Genomic DNA, 10,706 nt, shown 5'->3' on the forward strand with positions numbered 1-10,706 from the left:
TATGTCATTGTTGGGGAAATTAAAGCAAGGATAATATGAAAGAGGAGAAGAAAGAGGAGGAGGAGGAGAAGAAGAAGAAATCAATAAGAAGGAGGATAAGGAGGAGAAGGAGGAGGAGGAGAAGGACTAGAAGGTCCTTGGCCTTCTCCTCCTCCTCCTCCTCCTCCTCCTTCTCCTTCTTCTCTTCTTCTTCTTCTTCTTCTTTCTTTTCATTTTTCCTATTTCTTCTCCTCTTCTCCTTTTGTTGGAGATAAATTACCTAATTATGTCCTTTTGGAGCTAAATGGGCTAATTATCCCATTTTAGAGGAAAACAAGCTAAGTATATAATATTCATGAGCTAACCAAGGTTCTTATGCCATTTAAAGCTTATTATGGCATTTTGGAGCTAAATGGGCTAATTATGTCATCGTTGGGGAAATTAAAGCAAGGATAATATGAAAGAGGAAAAGAAAGAGGAGGAGGAGGAGAAGAAGAACAAATCAAGAAGAAGGAGGAGAAGGAGGAGAAGGAGGAGGAGGAGAAGGACTAGAAGGTCCTTCTAGTCCTTCTCCTCCTCCTCCTCCTTCTCCTTCTTCTCTTCTTATTCTTCTTCTTTCTTTTAATTTTTCCTATTTCTTCTCCTCTTGTTGGAGCTAAATTACCTAATTATGTATTTTTGGAGCTAAATGGGCTAATTATCCCATTTTAGAGGAAAACAGGCTAAGTATATAATATTCATGAGCTAACCAAGGTTCTTATGCCATTTTTAGGTTATTATGGCATTTTGGAGCTAAATGGGCTAATTATGTCATTGTTGGGGAAATTAAAGCAAGGATAATATTAAAGAGGAGAAGAAAGAGGAGGAGAAGGAGAAGAAGAAGAAATCAAGAAAAAGGAGGAGAAGGAGGAGAAGGAGGAGGAGGAGAAGGACTAGAAGGTCCTTGGCCTTCTCCTCCTCCTCCTCCTTCTCCTTCTTCTCTTCTTCTTCTTCTTCTTTCTTTTCATTTTTCCTATTTCTTCTCCTCTTCTTGGAGCTAAATTACCTAATTATGTCTTTTTGGAGCTAAATGGGCTAATTATCTCATTTTAGAGGAAAACAAGCTAAGTATATAATATTCATGAGCTAACCAAGGTTCTTATGCCATTTTTAGGTTATTATGGCATTTTGGAGCTAAATGGGCTAATTATGTCTTTTTGGGGAAATTGAAGCAAGGATAATATGAAAGAGGATAAGAAAGATGAGGAGGAGGAGAAGAATAAGAAATCAAGAAGGAGGAGAAGGAGGAGGAGGAGAAGGACTAGAAGGTCCTTGGCCTTCTCCTCCTTCTCCTCCTCCTCCTCCTCCTCCTTCTCCTTCTTCTCTTCTTCTTCTTCTTCTTCTCTCTTTTCATTTTTCCTATTTCTTCTCCTCTTCTTGGAGATAAATTAGCTAACTATGTCTTTTTGGAGCTAAATGTGCTAATTATCTCATTTTAGAGGAAAACAAAGCTAAGTATATAATACTCATGAGCTAACCAAGGTTCTTATGCCATTTTGAGGTTATTGTGGCATTTTGGAGCTAAATGGGCTAATTATGTCTTTTTGGGGGAAATTAAAGCAAGGATAATATGAAAGAGGGGAAGAAAGAGGAGGAGGAGGAGGAGGAGAAGAAGAAATCAAGAAGAAGGAGGAGAAGGAGGAGGAGGAGAAGGACTAGAAGGTCCTTGGCCTTCTCCTCCTCCTCCTCCTCCTCCTCCTTCTCCTTCTTCTCTTCTTCTTCTTCTTTCTTTTCATTTTTCCTATTTCTTCTCCTCTTCTCCTCTTCTTGGAGCTAAATTAGCTAACTATGTCTTTTTGGAGCTAAATGGGCTAATTATCTCATTTTAGAGGAAAACAGGCTAAGTATATAATATTAATGAGCTAAGCAAGGTTCTTATGCCATTTTGAGGTTATTATGGCATTTGGAGCTAAATTGGCTAATTATGTCTTTTTGGAGCTAAATGGGCTAACTATGTCATTGTTGGGGAAATTAAGCCAATGAGAATATGAAAGAGGAGAAGAGAAACTTACCGTAGTGGTCATCAAGGAGGAGAAACACCTGGAGAAGGGTCGTGCGATGTCGCTCGGGAGTTATTCTGCAGAATAGATATTTTGCAATGTCTCAGTTAGCATGATGACACTCAATTATTAATGCTAGTTCATAATGAAACTCACCGTGTCAATCGAAGAGAAGACGGGCATCGGCGGAGGGACTTGACCGCTCTTCTTGCATAGACCCTGAAGAGTGGGTCGTATTAGTTAGTAATGAAACAGACATTACACACATGATTTGGCTAATGTGGAAAAAAAACTTACCACAAAAAGCTCGTACACGGCCCGTTGACCCGCCTCATTCCGGGACCTCTCCTCCTCAATTAATCGTGCCGTGGTCTGGTCCCTCTCATCAAGAGCAGCCTGACTTGCCAATCTCTCTTTCTCAAGAGCAGCCTCAAGAGCAGCCTGGCTTGCCAATCTCTCTTTCTCAAGAGCAGTCTGGTTTGCCAATCTCTCTTTCTGAAGAGCAGCCTCAAACACCATTCCTCGTTACCACAGTAATGATCTATGGTAACACATAATGAAATGGATGAAAGTGTTCTTAGTCCGTACAACTAACCTCGATGGCAAGTTCGACTGGCCGTGGATGACGCATTATCTCAGGACAGCTGCTCGACTGGCGCGCCTTGATCTCCGGAAGAGTGAGTGGACAACGTATTATCCCATCTCCAATGGCTATCGAGCCATGGGGCCTCCCACCACCAGATATCATCACCAGCTCTGGATCCAAAGGTTCCTGTCTAGGGTTAAAGTCATCCCCTTTCGTAGCCTTCCCCGCGTCCCGTATGCCACGAGCTTCTGGTGGGATGATATGTTGGTGAAGTTATTGGGATCATCCAGGTCAGACTCAGAGAATGCCTTCGCCTTCTTGTACGAGGCAGTATGGGCCATGCCATAAAGGTCGTACAAGTGTGGCATCTCCGTCTTATTGTGATGCGCCTAAAAGAGAGGAACAAAATATTAGCATCAAGAATGAATTGCATGAATCATGAAGCAAATAACATACCGAGTTTCGTCCAAACTGGAGTAAGTTGGCGCTGCCTTGATGGTGTGGCACACCAACCATTTGGCTACGCTGATCCTTCGCATTCTCGTGGACGGCTCGCCAGCTGCCTGCGCACCACTCATCAACCAACACCTCCCAACAATCCATCTTATCCGCACACCATCTCGGGGGCACCTGTAAGTTATTAAAAAGAATTTTCAGTGCTACGCCTATGAATGAAATCAATAAAACTACGTAGAAGGACTTAAGAATAGGTAATTACCTTCATGTATTGCTCCTTCTTCAGAAACTTTCCGCGGCAATCCTTCTTCTACTTCTTAATACCACGCGTGGCGTAGTAATCTCGAATAGCCTGCGGTCGAGCCTCGTGGCGCAAGTTCTGTAGTAACCGCCTACACTCGGCCTCGAGAACCCTGGCCGCCTCCTCCTCATATCCATCCTCACACCTATAGAAGGTCTGCAATCAAACGTGAAAACACTGATTAGTACAATAATTAGCTATATTGTTAATTTTAGATTCTGTAAAAGGATAATTTACCCAAAAGCTCTTGATCACCATCTCGACCCTCGTGTGGCACAAGACACCATCTATAATCTCCTCCGGCAGGGCCTGCGCAACCTGATAGTGCTCCCAGGAAAATCCTAGTGTAGGAACCTGACCCTCACCTGGCAACGTGATAAACCCCGGGAAATTTGTCCGGCAAAGCAAACCAAGGACGGAGTTCGGCCTGTGGACTCCAAGAGGGTGTACCCATCCCCTGCAGTATGATAAGGTCAACGCATTAGATATTTGAACAAACTTGAAGGCAAAAGCTAAAAAAAAGAGTAAATGTACTTACCTATCTCCTTCAGGTTTAATCACCGGCCTCTGCTCGCGGGTAGCCGGCGTGACCGGGAGACGTGTACTACCACGCTTGTACACGGTGGCCCCGTCCACCTGCACATCGCCCTCACTATCCATAAGCTCATCCCTGCCATCCCCACCCCCTGAGCCACCCGGACCCTCGGTCCAATCCGGCAACTTGGTACGATCCGGCCAGGTCTCCCATCCGGGCCTCTCCACGTCGGGTGAAGCCTCCGGAACCGTAGTCTCCTCCGGCTGCTCCTGGGCCGAATGCACCTCGACCCGAGGTTGCTCCTGGACCGGAGTCTCATGGGACGAATGCCCGTCAACAACAGGCTCCTGGAACGGAGTCCCCGTAGCCTCCTCCGCAAACGGGTCGACCATACTAGTCCTATGCTCGGGTGAATGAGCTGGTGGTGGTGGCGAGGACGGCTCAACGGTCCTCCTGGATCTTCCGCGGCCACCACCTCTTCCTGCACCCTTCCCCTTCTTCCCTACCCGACCAACACCTCTCCCAGTGGGCAATGCCGCCGACGAAGAAGAACCCACGGGTGGTGTCGACACACTGTCTGCCAAGGCTCTACGGAGAGATAGGGGTGGAAGGGAAGTACCACCCCTCGTGCGGGGCGCCTGGGAAGAACCCGTCGAGCGATCTGGACCAGCGCCCACCATCTTTCCACACCTGGTGACCTGCCATGATAAAGATTAAAAGAAATTAGCACAACATAAAAAAATTGAATAACTGACATGAATAATAATATGTACATGAATAATAAAGATTAATATATATATATTTGAAGTTGTGAATCTTACAAACTAATAATCATCATCAATAAATGCATCATCGTCATCACTATCACGCATGTCTTCATGAATGACGTGCTCGTCGGGTTCAACGGCGTGAAGTTGTGAAAGGCCTTCCTTTAATCGTTGAAGCATTGACAGGTCATCCGCATGAGTAACCTCTACGAGTTCCAGGTCTTCTGGTTCCGGCTCAGGGCTGGAGTCGGATTCATTGTCGTTGTCCATGTTCTTGGGTGAAGCACGGCGGTTCTTGAAACGTTTCTTGGAAAGACGTGTTTCTTGGAAGAATTCTCCATCATATGTGTCTGGGTTAATGTGAGGTTCATAATATTGTTCATTTGGGAGAGGTGGTCTGACATGTGGCGGCACTTCATAAACAACATACCAACCTTCCAGATTCTTATCCGTTTGGCATGCCCACGGTAGATAGAAAACTTGGGTCGCCTGTTGAGCCGTAATATAGACATCGGGAACATCTAAATGGGTGTTTGGATTGATTTCGACTAGTCCTATATGTTCATGAGTCCTTCTAGTCTTTTTCGGCTGGAACCAATAACATTTGAAGACTACGACGTTCGGTGGGTTTTCACCATAGAATTGAAGTTCATAAATTGCTTCAACTCTTCCATAATACTCGATAACACCTTCGCCGATAGCAGAGACACCACAATTTGTAGATTTCCGGTCGGGCATAGATAGCTCTTTGCCAAAGGTACGAAAGAGATACCCGTTGATGTTGTATTTCTCAAATGAACGGACCTTATAGTCAAAACCATTAGCGACTTGTCTCAATTCGGCGTCCATAGACTCTGAATTAGCCTACAAGTTTAATACGAAATGGTTGTTGCATTAGCCGCAAGTTAGACCAAGAATGAAATGGTCCATTATTGATAATTACCGTTTGTTTGAACCAAGAGATGAAACCGGGTAGCCGCCTCCTGTCTTTGACAGAAGCTTATACTCTTCAACGGAATCATTTTCGATCACCGCTCCATCTGAGAATTTGACGACGTAACGGCTGTTTGAAATATCTGGGAATAAGAGCAGTTCAAATGAATTAGAAGTTACAGGAAAATGTGCCGAGAACTCACTCGATGTACGGCCGCACTTCTGTTAGGTTGTTGAAGATATACAACGAAATGTTCCGCCATTCTTCGACATCCAACGTTATTGGTTTCGAAGCACCGGCTAGTGCGAGCTTCCCTTTGAATAGGCTGAGGTTGGACCCACCTTTTTTAGGGTCTGCATCATTTGTGCCGAGGCTTCGGATTATGCAAATGATGATTTTTGGCTTCGTAGTGTGCTGTCACAAAGTTTGCCACCTCCTCAGTAATGAATGCCTCAGCCATCGATGCTTCAATTCTATGCTTACTTTTACATTTAGCTCGAAGGGTCTTTTGCATCCTCTCAGTTGCATAGCACCAACGATCTTGCACGGGCCCACCCAATCTTGCCTCGGTCGGTAGATGTAAAATCAAATGCTGCATTGGATTAAAGAAGCCCGGTGGAAAGATCTTCTCTAACTTGCACAACAACTCCGGTGCAAACTCCTCCATGTCTTCTACCACGCCAGGCAAAAATTCTTTCGCACAAAGAACACGGAAGAAATAGCTGAGCTCTGCCAGTACTAGCCATTCATCCTCAGGAATAAAGCCACGTAACATCACCGGCATTACCCGCTCTAGCCATATGTGCCAATCATGACTCTTGAGACCAAAGATTTTTATTTTTTCAAGACTCGCTCCCCTCTTTAGATTCGCTGCATACCCATCGGGGAACATCAAGTGCATTTTGACCCACAAGATAATTTCCCGCATAGCTGGCCTTCCAAGATTGAACCAGGCCTTTGGCTTCGACCACTTTTGCTTTCCTTTGCCTTCTCGCATGTTTTGTAACGGTCTATGACATAGTGTCTCTTGATCGACTCTAGCCTTAATATTATCCTTTGTCTTCCCATCTATGTCGAACAATGTACCAAAAATAGCCTCTCCGATATTCTTTTCAGTGTGCATCATGTCGATATTGTGTGGAAGAAGGAGGTCTTTGAAGTAAGGCAGATCCCAGAAGCATGGCTTGTGAGTCCAGGCGTGTTTTGAATTATACCCCTTGAAATACCCTGGACACTCTGGATCAGGCTCGAGGGCGTTTAACTAATCCAGGATCTGTTGGCCTGTGAACGCAGGTGGTGCCAAGTTTTTGACAACTTTACCTTTGGTAAAGTTCTTCTTGTCTTTTCTGAACTGATGGTCAGGATCCAGGAACTGTCTATGCAAGTCAAAGCAAGAATACTTCCGACCCTCCTGCAACCAATGAAACTGAAGAGCTGCCTTGCATTGGGGGCACGGGAACCTTCCATGCACACACCATCCAGAGAATAGCGCATACGCTGGCAAGTCATGCATAGCGTACATGTACCACACATGCATTTTGAAGTTTTCTTTTCTAGTGGCATCGTATGTCTTGACCCCATTATCCCAAGCTTCTTCCAATTCATCCTTAAGCGGTTCCTAGTACACATTCATATTCTTCCCCGGATAATTGGGCCCTGGAATTATCAACGTCAGAAATATGTTCTTTCTTTTCATAATCTGCCCCGGGGGGGGGGGGGAGATTGAGTGGAATGACAAATACATGCCAACAACTGTATTGGGTTGCCGTCATGCCGAAGGGATTAAAACCATCCGTGGCGACGCAGACTCGGGGATTCCTTGGATCTGCCGCTTTATCCTGATGCAATCCATCGAAATGTTTCCACGCTTCCCCATCTGATGTGTGTACCATCATCTTATTCCCATCAGCATCTAGTTCGGTTCTTTTGCCCAATTTGTGCCATGTCATCTGTCTGGCTGTCTCTTCGACCATGAAAAGACGTTCAAGTCTTGGTACGATTGGCATATACCGAAGAACACTAACTGCGATTTTGGTCTGCCTCTTCTCACCCATACCGTTGTCTACCACAAGATACCTGCAAGACTCGCAATTGGGACAATAGTCCAAGTATGCATACTCCTTCCTAAATAAGACACATCCTTTCTCACATGCATCTATCTTCTCATAGGGCATCTTAAGTACATGAAGTATTTTGTCCGACTGGTACAGATTTGCAGGCATGACATGGCCTTTGGGTAGGAAACGTCCAAATAGTGTCATCATCGCGTCGTAGCATTCTCTTCCCAAGTTGAACTGAGCCTTCAGAGCCATTACTTGTGCAATTGCATCCAGCTGACAGAGCTCAGTGTGCTCATGGAGAGGACGTTTTGAAGACTCCAACATTTCATAAAAGGCCTTTGCAGATTCCTCCATCTCATCTTCCGAATCCCGAGCATCATCAAAGTCTTGCACCATGTCTTCGATCCCGGTACCATGCTCGTCCGTGCGACGACGGACCACCTCAGCTCTTGTGCGTTGTATAGACTCACCATGAAATGTCCACACCGTATAATTAGGCTTAAAACCCCTCCTCTGCAGGTGTTTAATCATTACAGCCTCTGTCGTCTTTTTATAGTTGCCGCATCCAGGACAGGGGCAATAGTTTCTTTCCTGGCCATTTGCGAATGCAGCTTTCACAAAATTCCTTTGTTTTTACAAACCATTCTTTCATCATATCTTTCTGACTAGGGTGACCGGTATACATCCACACACGATCACTCATCTTGCGTAGCTACTAAAGACAGAAGAAATATATTTTTATATAATTTAGCATTTATATTCATCTGTTAATCAGGTTCGCCACTTTTATTACGTCCAGGCAACCTACACGCTAATAGGTAAAGATAGGTCCTAATCCCACCCGAATATGTGTAGATTGGGTTCGTTTTCCCATGCTCTGCTCCGGATCCAACGCAAAATTTCGGCAGCACCTCCCAGCTGTTCGCCTGATACACGTCTCCGCAATAAACAGAGAGGATGTGCATCTGGAGAACAACAGGGAGGCACTGACGAAATTCCGCATCGGATCCAGAGCACAGCATACGGGAAAACGAACCCAATCTACACATACTCGGGCTGTCCATGGATAATGTTGGACAATTCGAAAGGATGGCGGTTATAAATATGCAAAGACATGCATATTTATAGATGTCGCCCTTTCGAACGTGAGACGCATATTGGTCACGCATACTGATAAATTAATTGAATTACCTAAATCTAGAAAGTTTCATCCGGAAACCGAGCCATAGTAAATGAAGGCGCGAGGAGGAGATGAAATTTGTACTGACCCACGAATGCAGGGGCGGAGCTCGTACAATGCACGAGCAGGTCTTCGCACACCAGACCTCACAGCGACGAGACAACTATCACATGTAAATCCACCCGATCAACACAGATATTCTAATTATGTCTAATTATGTCATTTTTTAGGAAAACAAGCTAAGAATATAATATTCATGAGCTAACCATGGTTTTTAGCTTATTATGTCATTTTGGAGGATAATTAGCTAAACAAGCTAAAAAATAAGAAGGAGGGGAGAAGAAGGAGAAGAAGGAGGGCTCCTTCTCCTCCTCCTCCTTCTCCTTCTTCTTCTCTTCTTCTTCTTTTCATTTTTCCTCTTTCTTCTCCTCTTCTCCTCTTCTTCTTCTTCTTCTTCTCCTCCTCCTCCACTTCTACTCTTCTTCTTCCTCTTACTCTTACTTCTATTTCTATTTTTCTTTATCCTCTTCTTCTACTTCTTCTTCTTTTTTCTCTTCTTCTCCTTCTTATTTTTTCTTATTCTATTCTTCTCTTCTTCTTTACTTCTTCTTCTTATTATTTTTTCTTCTCTTCTTCTTTACTTCTTCTTCTTATTATTTTTTCTTCTCTTCTTCTTCTTCTTCTTCCTTCTTTTCATTTTCCTCTTTCTTCTCCTCTTCTCCTCCTCTTCTTCTTCTCGTCATCCTCCTCCTCCTCTTCTCCTCTTCTCCTCCTCCACCTAACTAACCAAGCTAACTAACTAACCTAACTAATTTAGCAACCTAACTAACTAGCCTAACTAACCTAATAAACTAAAAAACTAACCTAACTAATTTAACATAAATAAAAATAAGGAAAAACAAAATAAAAATGGGGGGACTCACCGGCGGGGGCATCGGGGCGGCGAGGAGGACGGGTGCGACGGGGCAGTGGGGCGTCGCCGGGGGCAGTGCGGCGGCGGGGGGCAATGGTGGCGGCAGGGGGCAGTGGTGGCGGCGACGGGGTGCTATGGGGCGGGGGGCAGTGGTGGCGGTGGTGGGGGCACTGGTGGCGGCGGTGGGGGGCAGTGCGGCGGCGAGGGGCACTGGTGGCGGCGGTGGGGGGCAGTGCGGCGGCGGTGGGCGTCGGGGTGAGAGAGAGAGAGGCCAGGGTGGGGGCGGGACGGCCGTTAGTAGACGTTAGGGCTTTGTCGTCTGCTGGCGGACGGCAAAGAGTCTAGACTCTTTGCCGTCTGCCTCTGGCCTCTTTGCCGTCCGCTAGCAGACGACAAAGAAGGGACTCCAGTTTGACCTACCATCCCCGCGGTCAGGTGGGGCCCCCTTACAGCTTTGTCGTCTGCTGTGCGGCCCTTTGCCGTCTGTGGCTGACGGCAAAGAAGTGGCTGATGGCACAGACCTTCTATGCCATCAGCCAATTCTTTGTCGTCTGCTTTGTGGCAGCTGACGGCAAAGACACTCTTTGCCATCAGCTAGCAGACGGCAAAGATTTGGCAGATGGCAAAAAACTGATTTCCAGTAGTGATTGCTTGCGAAATGAGTTCAACGAAGTTGTCCATTCGAATGGATTTATCCCTTGTTTAGGATAACTAGCTTGCTCTTACTTTGAGAATTTGAGCAACTAATTTAGTTATATCATTCATGGTTTTGTGTGACAAGAGACACACTAGAAATCATTTTATAAATGTTTCCATGAGTACCATGAAGTATCTATATAATATCACATAATGGTTGAGTAATCCACGTATCTTCTGAATGTGTTCAAGGAAGAATGAGTGGCTCATTTGAATTTTTTAAGGTGAGAGAGCCTTAAAACTTATTTCCCCTATTGCAC

The sequence above is a fragment of the Hordeum vulgare genome, chromosome 6H, assembly GCF_904849725.1.
Source record: "Hordeum vulgare subsp. vulgare chromosome 6H, MorexV3_pseudomolecules_assembly, whole genome shotgun sequence".
NCBI lineage: Eukaryota > Viridiplantae > Streptophyta > Magnoliopsida > Poales > Poaceae > Hordeum > Hordeum vulgare.